The following is an 18735-nucleotide window of genomic DNA, read 5'->3' as shown; positions in this document are numbered from 1 at the left end:
GCTCTTGGATTATTAATGATTCAAGGTGCTATGCACTATTTTATTTCCTCAGAAGGACTGAGGCTTTCACTTTTTGTCCTTTGTTTTTCTTGAGCTTCATATGGCCTGAGTTGTTTCTGGGGTATTCAGAGATTTCTGGGGCTAGTATCCAGTTATCAGTGACTGTATATTATGTCTGTTCTTTTGTGACTGGGTTACCTCACTCAGGATGATATTCTCTAGATGCATCCATTTTCTTAAGAATTTCATAAAGTCATTGTTTCTGATAGCTGAGTAGTACTCCATTGTGTAAATGTACCACAATTTTTGTATCCATTCATCTACCAAAGGACATCTGGGTTCTTTCCAGCTTCTGGCTATTATAAATAGGGCTGTTATGAACATTGTGGTGCATGTGTCTTTGTTGTATGTTGGAGCATCATTGGGGTATATGCCCAGAAGTGGAATAACTGGGTCTTCAGGTAGTACTCTGTCCAATTTTCTGAGGAACTGCCAGACTGATTTCCAGAGTGGTTGTACCAGCTTACAACCCCACCAACAGTGGAGGGGTGTTTCTCTTTCTCCACATCCTCGCCAGCATCTGCTGTCATCTGAATTTTTTATCTTAGCCATTCTGACTGGTATGAGGTAGAATCTCAGGGTTGTTTGGATTTGCATTTCCCTGATGACTAGGGATGTTGAGCACTTCCTTAGATGCTTCTCAGCCATTCGATATTCCTCAATTAAGAACTTTTTGTTTAGATCTGAACCCCATTTTTAATAGGATTGTTTGATTCTCTGGGGTCTATCTTCTTGAGTTCTTTGTATAAATTGGATATCACACTTTTATCAGATGTGGTATTGGTAAAGATCTTTTCCCAATCTGTTGCCTGCCCTTTTGCTTCTTGACAGTGTCCTTAGCCTTACAGAAACTTTGCAATCTCATTAAGTCCCATGTCTCAATCTGTGGTCTTAGAGCACAAGCCATTGGTGTTCTATTCAGGAAATTTTCCCCTGCGCCTATGTGTTCTAAGGTTTTCCCCACTTTCTCTTCTAGTAGTTTCAGTGTACCTGGTTTTATGTGAAGGTCTTTGATACACTTGGACTTGAGCTTTGTACAAGGAGATAAGAAGGAATTGATTTGCATTCTTTTGTATGCTGACTGCCAGTTGAACCAGCAGCATTTGTTGAAGAGGCTGTCCTTTTCCAATGGAATGTTTTTAGCTCCTTTGTCAAAGATCATGTGACCATAAGGTTTTGAATTTATTTCTAAGCCTCCAGTTCTATTCCATTGATCTACCTACCTGTCTGTATCAATACCATGAAGTTTTTATCACAATTGATTTGTAATATAGCTTGATATCTGGGATGATGATTCCCTAGAAGTTTTTTTTTTTGTTTTTTTTTTGTTTGTTTGTTTGTTTGTTTGTTTGTTTTTTTCATTGTTGAGAATAGTTTTTGCTTTTCTGGGATTTTTTTTTTTTTTTTTGCAACTTAATTTGCAAATTGCTCTTTCCAACTCTATGAAGAATTCAGTTGAAATTTTGATGGGTATTGCATTGAAACTGTAGATGCTTTTGGCAAGATGGCCAATTTTACTATGATGATCCTTCCAATCTATGAGCAAAGGTGATCTTCCCACCTTTTGGTGTCTTTTTCAATTTCCTTATTCAGAGACCTGAAGTTCTTGTCATACAGATCCTTCACTTGGTGTGTTAGAGTCACACCAAGGTATTTTATATTATTTTGTGACTGTTGTGAAGGGTGTCAATTCTCTAATTTCTTTCTCAGCCTGTTTATCCTTTTAGTAGAGGAAGGCTACTGATTTTTTCAAGTGATTTTATATCCAGCCACTTTGCTGAAGTTGTTTATCAGCTGTAGGAGTTCTATGGTGAAATTTTTAAGGTCACTTAAATATACTATCTTATCATCTGCAAATAGTGATATTTTGATGTCTTTCTTTCTAATTGGTATCCCTTTGACCTTTTTTTGCTCTCTGATTGCTCTGACTAAAAATTTCAGTACTATATTGAATAGGTAGGGAGAGAGTGGGCAGCCTTGTCTAGTCCTGATTTTAGTGGGATTTCTTCAAGTCTCTCACCATTTAGTTTGATGTTGGCTACTGGTATGCTTTATATTGCTTTTAGTATGTTTAAGTATGAGGCCTGAATTACTGATCTTTCCAAGACCTTTAACAGGAAGGAGTGTTGAATTTTATATAACATTATTGCAGCATATAAAGAAATGATCATGTGCTTTTGTTCCTTTGAGTTTTTTAATATAGTAGATTATGTTGATGGATTTCATATATTGAACTATCCTTGCATCCCTCGAATGAAGCCTACTTGATAATGGTGAATGATTGTTTTGATGTGTTCTTGGATTCGGATTGCAAGAATTTTATTGAGTATTTTTGCAGCAATGTTCATTAGGAAAATTGTTCTGAAGTTCTCTATCTTTGTAGGGTCTTTGTGTGATTTAGATATGAGGATAATTGTGGCTTGAAAAAATGAGTTGTGTGGTTTTTCTCAGTTTTTATCTTGTGGAATAGTTTTCAGAGTATTGGTATTAGGTCTTCTATGAAGGTCTGACAGAATTCTGTAGTAAACCCATCAGGTCCTGGGCTTTATTTGGTTGGGAGGCTTTTGATGACTGCTTCTATTTCTTTAGGGGTTATGGGGCTGTTAAGATGGTTTATCTGATCCTGATTTAACTTTGGTTAAATCTTGTATCTGTCCAGAAATTTTTTCATTTTTTTCTAGATTTTTCAGTTTTATTGAGTATAGACTTTTATAGTAGGATCTGATGATTTCTTGGGTTAAATCAGTTTCTGTTATTATGTCTGTTCTTTTATTTATGATTTTGTTAATTTGGATACTCTCTTGTGCCCTCTAGGTAGTTTGGCCTAGAGATTATCAATCTTATTGATTTTCTCAAAGAACCAGCTCCTCTTTTTTTTTTTTTTTTTTTTTTTTTGATTCTTTGAGTAGTTCTTTTGCTTCTACTCTGTTGATTTCTGCTCTGAATTTGATTATTTCCTGCTGACTACTCTTCTTGGTTGTATCTGCTTCTTCTTTTTCTTTTTTATAGGCTTTATTTTAAAAAAACAAAGATAAAAAATTTTAAACATTTTTGCATAAATGTATACAAATACAACTGTGTCAGTGCTTGGCTTTTTTTTTTCTTTTCTTTCTTTCTTTTTTTTTTTTTACAATGAGAAAAATGTACATGTAATACAGGGTGTAACCCGGATTTGTCAATGTGTTCTTGGTGTGTAAGGATTGAGTATGACTTTTTTGTTTTGTTTTGTTTTGTTTTGTTTTGTTTTTTGGACTTCACACAGTCTGTGAGTTGTTTCTGGGGCAGTGCAAGCCTCTGGGGTTAGCATCCCACTATCAGTGACTGCATATTATGTCTGTTCTTTTGTGACTGGGTTATCTGCTGTCATCTGAGTTTTGGATCTTGGCCAATCTGACTGGTGTGAGGTGGAATCTCAGGGTTGTTTTGATTTGCATTTCCCTGATGGCTAAGGATGTCGAGCACTTCCTCAGATGTTTCTCGGCCATTCGGTGTTCCTCAACTGAAAACGTTTTGTTTAGCTCTGTACCCCATTTTTTAATAGGGTTGTTTGATTCTCTGGTGTCTAGCTTTTTGAGTTCTTTGTATACCTTGGATATTAGGCCTCTATCTGATGTGGAGTTGGTAATTGCTTCTTTTTGTTCTAGAGTTCTCAGGTGTACTGTCAAGTGTGTGTATGCTCTCTCCATTTTCTTTTTGAAGGCACTCAGAGCTGTGAGTTTTGCTCTTAACATTGCTTTCATTGTTTCTCATAAGTTTGGGTATGTTATGCCTTCATTTTTGTTAAATTAAAAACTTTTTATTTCTTTATTTCTTCTTTGATCAAGCTATCATTGAGTAGATCATTGTTTACCTTACATGTTTGTGTGGACTTTCTGTTGTTTTTATTGTTATTGAAGACGAGCTTTAGTCTATGGTGATCTGATAGAATGCATGAGATTATATTGATCTTCTTATATATTTTGAGGCCTGTTTTGTGGCTGACAATATGGGCAATTTTGGAGAAGTGCTGAGAAGAATGTCTATTCTTTCCTTTTAGGATAAAATATTCTATAGATGGTGGTTAAATCCATTTGGTTCAAAACTTCTCTTAGTTTCACTGTGTCTCTGTTCAGTTTCTGCTTCCATAATCTGTCCATTGATGAGAGTGGGATGTTAAAGTCTCCCACTATTATTCTCTGTGTTGCAATATATGATTTGAGCTTTAGTAAAGTTTCTATTATGAATGTGGGCTCCCTTATATTTGGAGCATAAGTATTCAGGGTTGATAATTTCTCTTGATAGATGTTTCCTTTGATGAGTAAAAAGTGTTCTTCCTTATTTTTTTTGATAACTTTTGGTTGAAAACCTATTTTATTCGATATCAGGATGGCTACTCCAGCTTGTTTCTTGGGACCATTTGTTTGGAATGTTTTTTCCCAACCTTTTACTGTGAGGTAGTGCCTGTCTTTGTTGCTGAGATGAGTTTCCTGTATGCAGCAAAATGCTGGATTCTGTTTATGTATCCAGTAGATGTCTTTTTATTGGGAAATTGAGTCCATTGGTGTTAAGACATGTTAAGGAATAGTGATTGTTGATTCCTGTTAGTTTTGTTGTTAGAGGTAGAATTATGTTTGTGTGCTTTTCTTCTTTCAGGTTTGTTGCAAGAAGATTAATTTCTTGCTTTTCCTAGGATGAAGTTTCCCTCTTTGTGGTGTAGTTTTCCATCTATTATTTTTTTTAGGGCTAAATTTGTGAACAGATATTGTGTAAATTTGTTTTGTCCTGAAATATTTTGGTTTCTCCATTTATGGTCATTGAGAATTTTGTTGGATATAGGTACCTGGGCTGACATTTGTGTTTTCATAGGGTCTTTATGATATCAGTCCAGGATTTTCGAGATTTCATAGTCTGTTGAAAAATCTGGTGTAATTTTGATTGGTCTGCCTTTATTTGTTACCTGTTCTTTTACCCTTACCTCTTTTAGTACTCTTTCTTTGTTTTGAACATTTGTTATTTTGACTATTATGTGTCAGGAAGAATTTATTTTCTGGTCCAATCTATTTGTGGTTCTGTGTGCTTCTTGTATATTCGTGGTTATCTCTTTCTTTAGGTTAGGGAAGTTTTCTTCTATAATTTTGTTGAAAATATTTACTGAGCCTTTTAGTTGGGAGTCTTTGCTCTCTTGTACACCTATTATCTTTAGGTTGGTCTTTTCATTCTTTCTTGGATTTCCTGGATGTTTTGGGTTAGAACCACTTTGATTTTTGCATTCACTCTGAATGTTTTGTCATTGTGGTATCTTCTGCCCTTGAGATTCTCTCTTCCATCTTTTGTTCCATATTCTTTTGATGGTGCTTGCATTTATGACTCCCAATGTCTTTCCTAGATTTTCCAACTTCAGGGTTGTCTCTTTTTGTGATTTCTTCATTGTTTCTATTTTTGTTTTCAATTCCTTCACCTGTGTGGTTCTTTCCTGTAGCTCTTTAAGTGATTTTTGTGTTTTATGTGTTTCCTCTTTAAGGGTTTCAACTTGTTTGTATGTGTTCTCCTGGCTCCCTGTACTTATTTAAGTGTGTTATTTTTGCACTTCTCAAGGATCTCCATCGTCATCATAAAGTATGATTTTAAGTCTAAATCTTATTTTTCTGTTGAGTTGGGATATCCACTACTTGCTGTGGTGGGAGAACTGGGTTCTGATGTTGCGAAGTTGTGTTGGTTACCATAGATTCTTGTACTTGCCTCTTGCTATCTTTTTTCGGTTCTGCCAGGTGATTTGTTGTCTCTGACTGGGGCTTGTCTCTCCTGTGGGTCTGTGGGCCCTTGGTCTCCTCAGAGAGATTACTCCTGTGTGTTCAACTCTCTAGGTAGGCTGTGAGCTCTGATGGCAGTGCTTGGTCCTGATGCAACTGGGCCGGGTCTGGCCTTGGGTAGGAAGTGTCTATTCCCAGGCAGCACCACTACCTGGTCCCTGAGAGTTCAGGTTGGCCTCTCTGGGAGAGTCAGTAGGGAAGGAATGTGGACTTGCCCCTGTGAACAGGAGTGAGAGTCCTCCTGTGTCTCTTCCAGGTGCCTGCAACCTGTGGGCAAGATGTCAGTCCTGATGAAACTGAGCTGGTTCTGGCCTTAGGCAGAAAGTGTCCATTCCCAGGCATTACTGCTACCTGGGGTCTGAGAGTTCTGGGTAGCCTCTCCCGGGATAGACGGTGGAGAGGAAGTGCCGGATTTTGAAAGTATTAAGACATATTTGCCTATACAGATCTGGTTGTTTAGCCAGCTCTCAGTGCATTAGGTAGCCCCACTCCCTAAAGTTAGAACTGGGATGTGAACTATCCTGGCACAAACTGCAAATTTAAATATGACCAGTAGAGGTCGCTGGTATGCAAAGACAGGACCCAACTAAAGGGAGCACAGCCCTGGTGACTGGGGAAATAGAATAGAGGACCCATAAATAAACCCACAGAGCAGTAGCTGCCTAGTCTTTGAAAACGATATGAAAAACATACATTGGAAAAGAAGACAGTCTCTTCCTTACAACATTACAAATGAGACTCTAACACGTACAGAAACACTTCAAAATATCAGCATTGGCGAGGACATTATGAAAAGGGCCTCGTTAACACAGGAAATAATAATCGATGAATTGACAAATAGAAGCACTTGGGATTACAAAACTTCTGGCCCACAAAAGGAAACCATCACCAAAGTGAAGACAGCCTGGATAAGGTCGGTAGGGGAGTATTTGCTAACTACATGCACATCAAATAAAGGATTGAAATCTAGCCTGTCTATGGGGTTGCAAAACTTAAAAACCACCAATAAAATCATCCAATCAGTAAGTGGCAAAATGAACTGACTAGTAAGTATCCAAAAAATGAAAGGCAAATGGCTAGTAAATATTTGAAAAAGCTTTCAACAATCAGTGACAGATCGATTGCTCTAAGCCTATATTTGAGAATGTGTCTTTAACAATAGGATCTTTCTTCTGGTTCTAGGAAGAACCAAGCACATAAGCAATGGCCTTTACTGTTTGGAGGGGAATTGCACTCCCTTACCCAACAAATAAAGAGATTTCCACTAAAACATGTCATTGCCACTTTCTTAAACCAGTATAATTTCTAAATCTTTCTAAAACCGTATCTTTATATCCATGGATAAAAGTAATGCTGTCCTTCATCAAAAAAAAAGTTTTTATTTTTCCTAAAACAGATGGAGACAACTACAGAAATCATAAAGTGGTTAAAATGCATACAAACACACACACACACACACACACACACACACACACACATAACACCTAAGGCTTGGGAACATCACATAAGAAGGTGGAAAAAGAACAGGTGCCCAAACCATCAGCAACCAGGAACAGAGGAAATCCAGGGACACAGGCCAGGTACACGGGAGAGGTGAGAACCAATCACTGACAAAAAGACCACATATAATCACAGACAGCAAGATGACAAGAGGAAAGCAAAAGAACGTACCCCAGGGAAACCAACACAACCTGGCAACACCAGAACCCCGCTCTCCCTTCACAACACCCAGCAGAATGCCAAACACTCCAGAAAAAGAAGACTCAGACCCGAAATTATACCTCAAGATGATGATAGAGATCCTTAAACACTAACGGGAGGAAAAGCATAAAGAATTAGAAGCTTTTAAAGAGAAAACAGCAAAACACTCAAAGAATTCAAAGAACTAGAGGAAAACAGAACCAAAGAGATGAAGGAATGGAAGAAGGAATTTAAAACGGAAATGGACACAATTAAGAAAACACTAAAAGAGACAACCCTAGAGGTAGAAAACCTAAAAAAGAAATCAGGAGTCACAGATGCAAGCAGTTCCAACAGACTACAAGAGATGGAAGAGAGAATCTTAGGGGCAGAAGACAACAAAGAAAGCATAGACAAAACAGTCAGAGAAGATGCAAAAACCAAAAAGCTCCTAACCCAAAATGTATAGGAGATACAGGACAATATGAGAAGGCCAAACCTAAGGATAATAAAAATAGAAGAGGGCAAAAAATATCAACTAAGAGGCACAGTAAATATCTTCAACAAAATCGTAGAAGAAAACTTCCCTACCCTTAAGAATGAGATGACCATGAGCATAAAACAAGCCTACAGAACTCCAAATAGGTTGGACCAGAAAAGAAATTCCTCCTGACACATAATAGTCAAAATGCCTAGTGCCCAAAGCAAAAACAGAATACTAAAAGCAGTGAGGGAAAAAGGTCATGTAACATATAAAGGCAGACCAATCAGAATCACACCCGACTTCTCAACAGAGACTATGAAAGCTAGAAGAGCCTGGACAGACATCATGCACACCCTAAGAGAACAAGTGTCAGCCCAAGCTGCTATACCCAGCAAAACTCTCAATCATCACAAATAGAGAGACTAAGGTAGTCTAAGACAAAACTAAATTTACACAATAAGTGACCTCAAACCCAGCACTACAACGAATTATAGGTGGAAACCCCAATGCAATGAGGGAAACTACATCCTAGTAAAAACAAAAAAAATACCTAAGCAAGAAAACCAAAAGAAGAAAGACACACAGGCACAATTCAACCTCCAAAAGCAAAAATAGCAGAAAATAGCAACCACTATTCCTTGATTCCTGTTAACATAAATGAACTCAGTTCCCCAATAAAAAGAAATAGGCTTTCAGACTGGACACATAAACAAAACCCATGATTTTGCTGCATATAGGAAACTCATCTCAGGGACAAAGACAGACACTATCTCAGAGTAAAAGGTTGGGAAAAACCTTCCAAGAAAACGGCCCCAAGAAGCAAGCTGGAGTGGACATTCTAATATTGAATAAAGTAGATATTAAACCAAAAGTAATCAAAAAAGATAAGGGAGGACACTTTTTACTCATTACAGGTGAAATTTGTCAGGAGGAACTCTCAGTCTTTAACATATATGCTCCAAATACAAAAGCACCCATATTCATAAAAGAAACCCTACTAAAGCTCAAAAATTACATTGCACCCCACACAATAATAGTGGGAGACCTCAATACCCCACTCTCACCAGTGGACAGATCATGAAAACAAAAACTGAACAAGGAAACTGTAAAACTAGCAGAGGTTATGAACCAACTGAAATTAAAAGATATCAACAGAACATTTCATCCTAAAACAAAAGAATACACCTTCTTCTCAGCACCTCACGGCACCTTCTCGAAAATTGACCACATAATTGGTAACAAAACAAGCCTCAATCGATATTAGAAGATTGAAATACTCCCATGCATCCTATCAGAACACCGTGGTCTAAGGCTGGTCTTTAATAACAACAAAGACAACAAAAAGCCCATATGCACATGGAAACTAAAAAATGCTACATTAAAAGACAGCAGGATCAAAAAAGAAATAAAGAACGAAATTAAGGATTTTCTAGAATTAAATGAAAATGAAAACTCAACATACCCAAACCTATGGGATGAAAGGAAAGCAGTACTGAGAGAAAAACTCATAGCTCTGAGTGCTTCCAAAAAGAAACTGGAGAGAGCATACACCAGCAACTTGACAGCACAACTGAAAGCTCTAGAATAAAAGGAAGCAGATACACCCAAGAGGAGTAGACAGCAAGAAATAATCAAATTTAGGGCAGAACTAGACCAAATATAAACAGAAAGAACCATTCAAAGAATCAACAAAACAAAGAGCTGGTTTTTTCAGAAAATCAACAACACAGATAAACACTTACCCAGACTAACTAGAGGGCAAAGAGAGAGTATCCAAATTAACAAACTCAGAAAGGAAAGTGGAGACATAGCAACTGAAACTGAAGAAATTCAAGAAATCATCAGATCCTACAAAAGCCTATACTCAACAAAGCTGGAAAATCTGGAGGAAATGGATGAATTCCTAGACAGATACCTGATTCTAAAGTTAAACCAGGACCAGGTAAACCATATAAATAATCCCATAACACCTAAAGAAATAGAAGCAGTCATCAAAAGCCTCCCAACGAAATAAAGCCCAGATCTAGATAAGTTCAGTGCAGAATTTTACCAGATATTTATTGACGACCTAATACCAATACTCTCCAAACTATTCCACAAAATAGAATCAGATGGAACACTACCTAACTCATTTTTTGAGGCTACAATAACCCTTGTTCCTAAACCACACAAGACCCTACAAGGAATGAAAATTTCAGACCAATCTCACTTATGAACATTGATGCAAGCAAATCCTTGCAAACCTAATGCAAGAACATATCAAAACGATTATTCACCATGATCAAGTAGGCTTCATCCCTGGGATGCAGGGATGGATTAATATACGGAAAATGCATCAATGTAACCCACCATATAAAAAAACTCAAAGAGTAAAACCACATGGTCATCTCACTAGATGCTAAAAAAGCATTTGACAAAATTTAACACCCCTTCATGTTAAAAGTCATGAAAAGAACAGGAATCCAAAGCCCATACCTAAACATAATAAAAGCAATATACAGCAAACCAACAGCCAACATCAAACTTGACGATGGGAAACTTGAAGCAATCCCACTAAAATCAGGGACTCGACAAGGCTGCCCACTCTCACCCTACCTATTCAACATATTACTGGAAGTCCTGGCTGGAGCAATTAGACAGCAATAGGAAATCAAAGGGATACAAATTGGAAAGGAAGAAGTAAAAACATCACTATTTGCAGATGACATGATAGTGTGATAGTGTACTTCAGTGACCCCACAAATTCCACCAGAGAACTTCTACAGCTGGTAATCGAGTTCAGCAAAGTGGCTGAATATAAAATTAACTCAAACAAATCAGTAGCCTTCCTCTACTCAAAGGACAAACATGCGGAGAAAGAAATTCAGGAAAAAATAACCTTCACAATAGTCACAAGAATTATGCAATACCTTGGTGTGACTCTAACTAAGCAATTGAAGGACCTGTATGACAAGAACTTCAAATCTCTGAAGAAGAAAATCAAGAAAGATCTCAGAAAATGGAAAGATCTCCCATGCTCATGGATTGGAAGGATCAACCTTTCTAAAATTGGACATCTTACCAAAAGCAATCTACAGATTCAATGCAATCCCCATCAAAATATCAACGCAATTCTTCATAGAGCTGAAAAGAGCAATGTGCAAATTCATCTGCAATAACAAAAGACCTAGAATAGGGATATCCATCCTCAACAATAAGAAAACATCTGTGGGAATCACTATCCCTGACCTCAAGCTATATTACAAGGCAATTGTGCTGAAAAATGTATGGTACTGGTACAGAAATAGGCATGTGGATCAATGGAATAGAATAGAAGATCCAGAAATGAGCCCTCATGTATATGGTCACCTGATTTTTGACAAAGGAGCAGTAAACATTCAATGGAAAAAGGACAGCCTATTCAACAAATGGTGCTGGTCCAACTGGCACTCAGCATGCAAAAGAATGAAAATAGACCCTTTCTTATCTCCTTGTACAAAGCTCAAGTGTAAGTGGATTAAAGATCTCCACATTAAACCAGATACACTGAAACTATTAGATGAGAAAGTAGGGAAAACCTGAGAACACATAGGCACAGGAGAAAATTTCCTGAACAAAACACCAATGGCTCAAGCTCTAAGGTCAAAGATTAACAAATGGGACTTAATGAGATTGCAAAGTTTCTGTAAGGCTAAGGACATCGTCAAGAAAACAAAACGGCAACCAACAGAATGGGAAAAGATCTTTACCAACACCACATCAGATAGAGGCCTAATATCCAAGGTGTACAAGGAACTCAAAAAGGTAGACACCAGAGAATCAAATAACCCTATTAAAAAATGGGGTACAGAGCTAAACAAAACGTTTTCAGTTGAGGAACACTGAATGGCCGAGAAACATCTGAGGAAGTGCTCGACATCCTTAGCCATCAGGGAAATGCAAATCAAAACAACCCTGAGATTCCACCTCACACCAGTCAGATTGGCCAAGATCCAAAACTCAGATGACAGCAGATGCTGGCGAGGCTGTGGAGAAAGAGGAACACTTCTCCACTGTTGGTGGGGTTGCAAGCTAATACAACTACTCTGGAAATCTGTCTGGCAATACCTCAGAAAATTGGATATAGTACTACCTGAAGACCCAGCTATTCCACTTCTGGGCATATACCCCAGAGACACTTTAATACACAACAAAGATATATGCACCACAATGTTCATAGCGGCTCTATTTATAATAGCCAGAAGCTGGAAGGAACCCAGATGTCCTTCAGAAGATGAATGGATACAAAAATTGTGGTACATATACACAATGAAATACTACTCAGCCACCAGAAACAATGACTTAACCAAATTCTTAAGAAAATGGCTGCATCTAGAGAATATCATCCTGAGTGAGATAACCCAGTCACAAAAGAACAGACATAAGATGCAGTCACTGATAGTGGAATGCTAACCCCAGAGGCTTGCAGTCCCCCAGAAACAACTCACAGACTGTATGAAGTCCAAGAAATAAAGAAAACAAAACAAAACAAAAAAAATATTTGCAAAACAAGAAAACTTTAACTATTTCCATGTTATATTTTGTTTTACATGTACTTTAGCTCATTGTAACTATTAAGTTTTCAAGGCATACAATCAAACCTTGAAAAAAATCAAGTACTGACTAAAAAATATATTCATATAGTTTTATATAAAATTATGTTAAAATCTGAAAAAAGTACTGAAAAAAAATGTATAATTTTAAGCAAAAAATGTTTAAAATCTGTACATTTATCTTTGTTTTGTAAAATAAAGTTGTTTTTTAAAAATGGGGTACAGAGATAAACAAAAAGTTCTCAATTTAGGAATATTGAATGGCTGAGAAGCATCTAAGGAAGTGCTCGACATCCTTAGCCATCAGGGAAATGCAAATCAAAACAACCCTGAGATTCCACCTCACACCAGTCAGATTGGCCAAGATCAAAAATTCAGATGACAGCAGATGCTGGCGAAGATGTGGATAAAGAGGAACACTTTTCCACTGTTGGTGGGGTTGTAAACTAGTACAACCATTCTGGAAATCAGTCTGGCAATTCCTCAGAAAATTGGACATAGTGCTATCTGAAGACCCAGTTAGTCCACTTCCAAGCATATACCCCAGAGATGCTCCAACATACAACAAAGACTCTTGCACCACAATGTTCATAGCAGCTCTATTTATAATAGCCAGGACTTGGAAAGAACCCAGATGTCCTTCAGTAGATGAATGAATATAAAAATTGTGGTACATTTACACAATGAAGTACTACTCAGCTATCAGAAACAATGACTTTATGAAATTCTTAAGAAAATGAATGCATATAAAGAATATCATCCTGAGTTAGATAACCCAGTCACAAAAGAACAGACACAATATGAAGTCACTGATAATTGAATACTAACACCAGAAAGCTCTGAACACCCCAGAAACAACTCACAGACTGTGTAAAGTCAAAGTAAAAAAAAAGAAGAGGAAAAACCATTATGTTTACTCCTTACACACCAAGAAAATTTTGACTAATTCCAGGTTACATCCTGTTTTACATGTACTTTATGCTCATTGTAACTAGTAAGATCCTAATGCATACTATCAAAAAAAAGCCATGCACTGAAAAAATGTATTCATATACTTTTATGCAAAAATGCTTAAATTTTGTACATTTATTATTGTTTTTTAAAATAAAGTTCTTCAATTAAAAAAGTCGGTGGGGAAAACTGTAAATGAAGGGAGACAGGATATCTGCTGAAAGATGGTGTCTTTAATCTATGAATGTAAGCTGCAATCAAGAAGCTTGTATTTAAAAATCTCACTTGAAATGAAAAGCTACATGCATAGGATTCATTCCAGAGATGCAAGGATGGTTCAACATATGCAAATATATCAACATACTCTACTACTTAAACAAGTTCAAAGGAAAGAAAACACTTTATCATCTCTTTAGATGCTAATAAAGCATTTGATAAAATTCAACACCCCTTTATGTTAAAGGTCTTGGAAAGATCATGAATTCAAGTCTCATACTTAAACATACTAAAAGCAATATAAAGCATACCAGTAGCCAACATCAAACTAAATGGTGAGAGACTTGAAGAGATCCCACTAAAATCAGGGACTAGACAAGGCTGCCCACTCTCTCTCTACCTATTCAGTATAGCACTGAAAGTTTTAGCCAGAGCAATCAGACAGCAAAAAGAGGTCCAAGGGATACAAATTAGAAGAGAGAGAGAGAGAGAGAGAGAGAGAGAGAGAGAGAGAGAGAGAGAGAGAGAGAGAGAGAGAGAAGTCAAAGTAACACTATTTCCAGATGATCCGATAGTATACTTAAGTGACCTTAAAAATTTCACCAGAACTCTAACAGCTGATAAAAAAAACTTCAGCAAAGTGGCTGGATCTAAAATCACTTGAAAAAGTCAGTAGCCTTCCTCTACTGAAAGGATAAACAGGCTGAGAAAGAAATTAGAGAATTGACACCCTTCACAACAGTCACAAATACTATAAAATACCTTGGTGTCACTCTAACCAAGGAAGTGAAAGATCTGCATGACAAGAACTTCAAGTCTCTTAAAAAGGAAACCAAAGAAGATCTCAGAGATGGAAAGATCTCCCATGCCCATCTTGCCAAAAGCAATCTACAGTTTTAATACAATCCCCACCAAAATTCCAACTCAATTCTTCATAGAGTTAAAAAGAGCAATTTGCAAATTCAGTTGCAATAATAAAAAATGCAGGAAAGCAAAATCTATTCTCAACAATGAAAAAAAAAATTTCCGGGGAATCACCATCCCAGCCCTCAAGCTGCATTACAAATCAGTTGTGGGTAGAAATGCAATGCTCCAACATGGCTTTGCCTGATTTTTACCCAATGACTTTCTTTTTAGTTTTGAAAATAAACCATTCCAATGGTTTTTAAAGCTGTCTTTTAGTCCAAGGGCCTACAGTACTACATTTATCTCTTCATTTACTTACATGAGAAGAAAACCTTGATGAAAGAGACTTACTTAAAGTGCTTCTTTTTATTTTTGTTAAACACCAACATCAATATCAATTACTATAAAAAACTTATTTGAAGATTTAATCAAAATTCTTCAGTACATTTATAAACATATAATTGTAAGCAGTGAGACGGCTCAGCAGGTAAAGGCTCTTGTAGCCAAGTCTGCTGGCTTGAGTTTTATCATGACAATGTACAGGCAAGTCCCACAAGTTGCGCTCTGACTTACACACACACACACACACACACACACACACACACACACACACACACACAATAGATAGATAGATAGATAGATAGATAGATAGATAGATAGATAGATAGATAGATAGGCAGATCATATTTTTATACAGCATATCAAATCTCTAAAAAATACCAAATGAGTGGGACTCTATCCAGCTTTGCTATGTACTATAATTTGGATATATATGTACTATATTTTATGTACTATAATTTGGATAAATGTCTCTTCTCCACCCGTGCACTAAGGGCTTGGCTCTCCATCTTGCAGCACTGTGAACCTTTAGCAGGCAGGGCCTAGAAGAATTTAGGTTACCAGCCCTCCACCCAGTTTGTCTTCTCCCCTTTCCCAACCCTTCTCCCCACCTCTCTCTTGTTTGTGCCCTCTCTCTTCCTCCCTTCTCTCTTCCCAATCCTCTCTGTCCTCTCCTCCTCCTTTGCCTTCCCCACTATTTCTCCTTCTTACACACTGGAGGACAAGCACCTTTCCCAAGCATTCTGCTAGGATGAACTACTTCACTGCACCCAAAGACAGCAAATCCAAGAGAACATAACCTCTGAAACCATGAGTCACAATGAGCTTTTCCTTCTTTAAAAGGATTTTCCCAGCTCTTTTGCCCCAGCAAAGAAACACTGATTAAACACAGACCAATAATTATACACCTAAAGCAACATGGGAGCAGAGAGGCTAGGCTGTGGACAGCAGGGTCCTCACAGATGCTTTAGTCAGGAGGCCTGACATTTGAGGAGGACATCAAATTAGTAGTTGCCAGAATTAGCCGAAATCTCTCTTTCTCCACATGTACTTTCTCATGCCTAGAGACCCTTTCCTGACTTATTCTTCTGCTCAGTGCAGACGGCTTGATATAAGCATGGGAGGTTGCAGGGCAAAGCTGTCGCAGAAAATCTGGGGTCCGAGTGTCATGCCCTTGTCTTGTTCTTATACTCCTCAGAAGTTAGGACTGTCAGGTAGAAATTATCTGTAAGCACTTATAAATAGGGAAACCCAGAAAACAGAGTTCTCTCATTGGCTGAGACTATCACTCAGAACAAGCACCTTGATTCCCATCTGACTTCCTCAGTGAAAGCGGTGTCCTCCAAACTCCCATAACTGGCAAGCTGAACAAATGGACCACAAAATGCTGCTCATAGTCTCCAAGGTGCAGCATATTCCAGAAGGAAGACAGATGTTTTTTCTGTGTGCCCAGTTTATGGGAGGTAGAGTGCTGGAAGCTTTGTACTAGGGCATGTCCTCAAGACTTGGGAAAGGGGCGGGGACCTTGTAGCCCCACCCACTGAGAATCAAATGGGAGTCTAATATATCAGTATGAAACACGGCCTTGGAAAGAATCAAGATTCTCTTTTAAACAATGATGAAACACATTTTAGAACGGAGATAAGAAAAAAGCTGAAGTAGTGGGAAAGTGTTAGTGGAAACAATTTTATCAATACTTTCATTGAGCAACGTAAGCATCATGCCAGGAAAGAATGGTAATTTGTCTTTTGTCTTAGGAGAAAAACAAACTACAATTTGAAAGAAGAAAAATATTTTAATGTGGTTTTAATTAAAAAATTTAAATCCAGGAATGAATTATTTTATCCTTTTACCCGAAGCCATGGGCTGTAAAACTGAGCCAAGTAAACTTTCGTTTGTTACCTTAGCAACTCTGTATGGCCCAGTGACTACACTAGGTCCCAATTACATTATTCACGACAAATTTTAAAATGCTGTCACAAGTTTACCCGGTCATAAATTGTTCATTTTGAACGATGTTCTTTTTCAATCTAAGCAAAGACTAGGAGGAAAAGATGGGGGTATGATAGAGTGAGAAAAAGAGAGAATGAAAACAAAGGAAGAGAGTACGAGAAGGAATAAAGGGTGATGAGAACTTAAACTAAAGTGGTCTAGGGAGGAGTTCCTGAATTACTCTAATTCTTGCAGCTGGAGTGTATCTTAGTGGGATACACTTAGTGCACTTAGTGCACAGTGGGAGGCTGTGAGTTTAGTCCCTAGCACAAGTAAGAAAGAGAAAAAGAAAAATGATGAAGAGGAAGAGAAGAGGTGAGGAGGAAGAAGAGGAGGAATCGGAAAAGAAAGAAAATCCTTTTTTTACAGCTGTTCTGAGGTACAGATGACGTCCAGGAAGCTGCACACATTCCAAATGTGTGATTTGCTCAGTTCTGACACATGCATTCACCAGAGCCATCACCAAACAGAGTTTACCATTTCTATTTCTTTCTCCCTAGCCCCCACCACAGCCCTTCCTGATTCTTCTTCACAAGATGAGGTTGAGTTTTAAATATTTTATATTTATCACATAATATCACGGTGTGTTTTATTTTATACTATGGTACCTTCTAGCATAATTGAGATTTGTATTCTGTGCTGTTGGTCACTTTTTCTCTTTGGTTCAAAGATGTCTCCACACAGATGTGCCAAGGCTGACCAAACTTGACTTGCCTGGTGACTGTCAGCCACCCTAACAGAAGTTGCAGCCTTTCCATCCCCCTCCCTCTCTGGTCATGTCCAGTTATCACAGACCGCTGCCAGCAAAGCCTGCAAATATCTTCCTCGTGCATCCATTGCTTTGCATTTCCATGGCTACCAAACAAACAATTTCTTTCCCAACTTTCTTGGAAACCTTCCTGTGTTCATTCTTTTCTCCATTTTATCAATCCCCATGGTACAGCCATGGTGATTTCTTTCTAAAATGCGATCTCTTCCATTGCAGCTCCAAGTCTTGTTTAACATAGTTGTGTTATCCTTAGGATTTGAGGACAAATCTTTAGCTCCATTAACTTGAGTGGTTCCTGCTGACCTTTCTATGGAGACTGATCTCTGGGTTACTTACCAGAGCTACATAAGCGAAGAGAGATTAATCCAATCATCATTTAAAATCACAATTGATTTTCCTGTCTGTATTTTCAGATCTTCCCAAACGCTTTCTCTCAAAAGTGAGTCCCACTCAATCCTGTGTTATACAAACCAAGAACACGCAAAAACATGAGAACAAAAACAGAAAACAGTCTTGGTGGCACAAGATATTCAAGAGGCAGAAACAGGAGGATCTTTGAGTGTTTGAAGCCAGCCTGATCTACACTGTAAGTTCTAGGACAGCGAATGTGACACAGTTACACCTTGTTTTTACAAAACAAAAACAAAAATCAAGGGCACACAGCCTACCATCAGAGGAGTCTCCACCTGAGAGAGTAGACTCTGGGGTACTTCTCCTCACCGGAGCGCCCCCTACAGGGCTGGCCCAGGAAGTCTTGCACAATGGCAGTACAGAGGAAGTGCGGTGAGGGTTGAAATAGAGACACAGAAGGCAGTTGCCAAATAAGCTGTCCTCTTTTCCTTTTGTGGAACTTAATAAATCGGGATTGAGCCACGCGATCTGAAAATAAACGGAAGACAGACCTCAACAGAAGCAGAGGGTCCTTTTATTAGAACAGGGAAGGGCAGCAGTCTTGGGGGAAGTGGAGGCTGTGCAGAC

This window comes from Micromys minutus (genome assembly GCF_963924665.1).
Source record: "Micromys minutus genome assembly, chromosome: 6".
NCBI classification, from domain to species: domain Eukaryota; kingdom Metazoa; phylum Chordata; class Mammalia; order Rodentia; family Muridae; genus Micromys; species Micromys minutus.
This window is presented reverse-complemented; position numbering follows the sequence as displayed.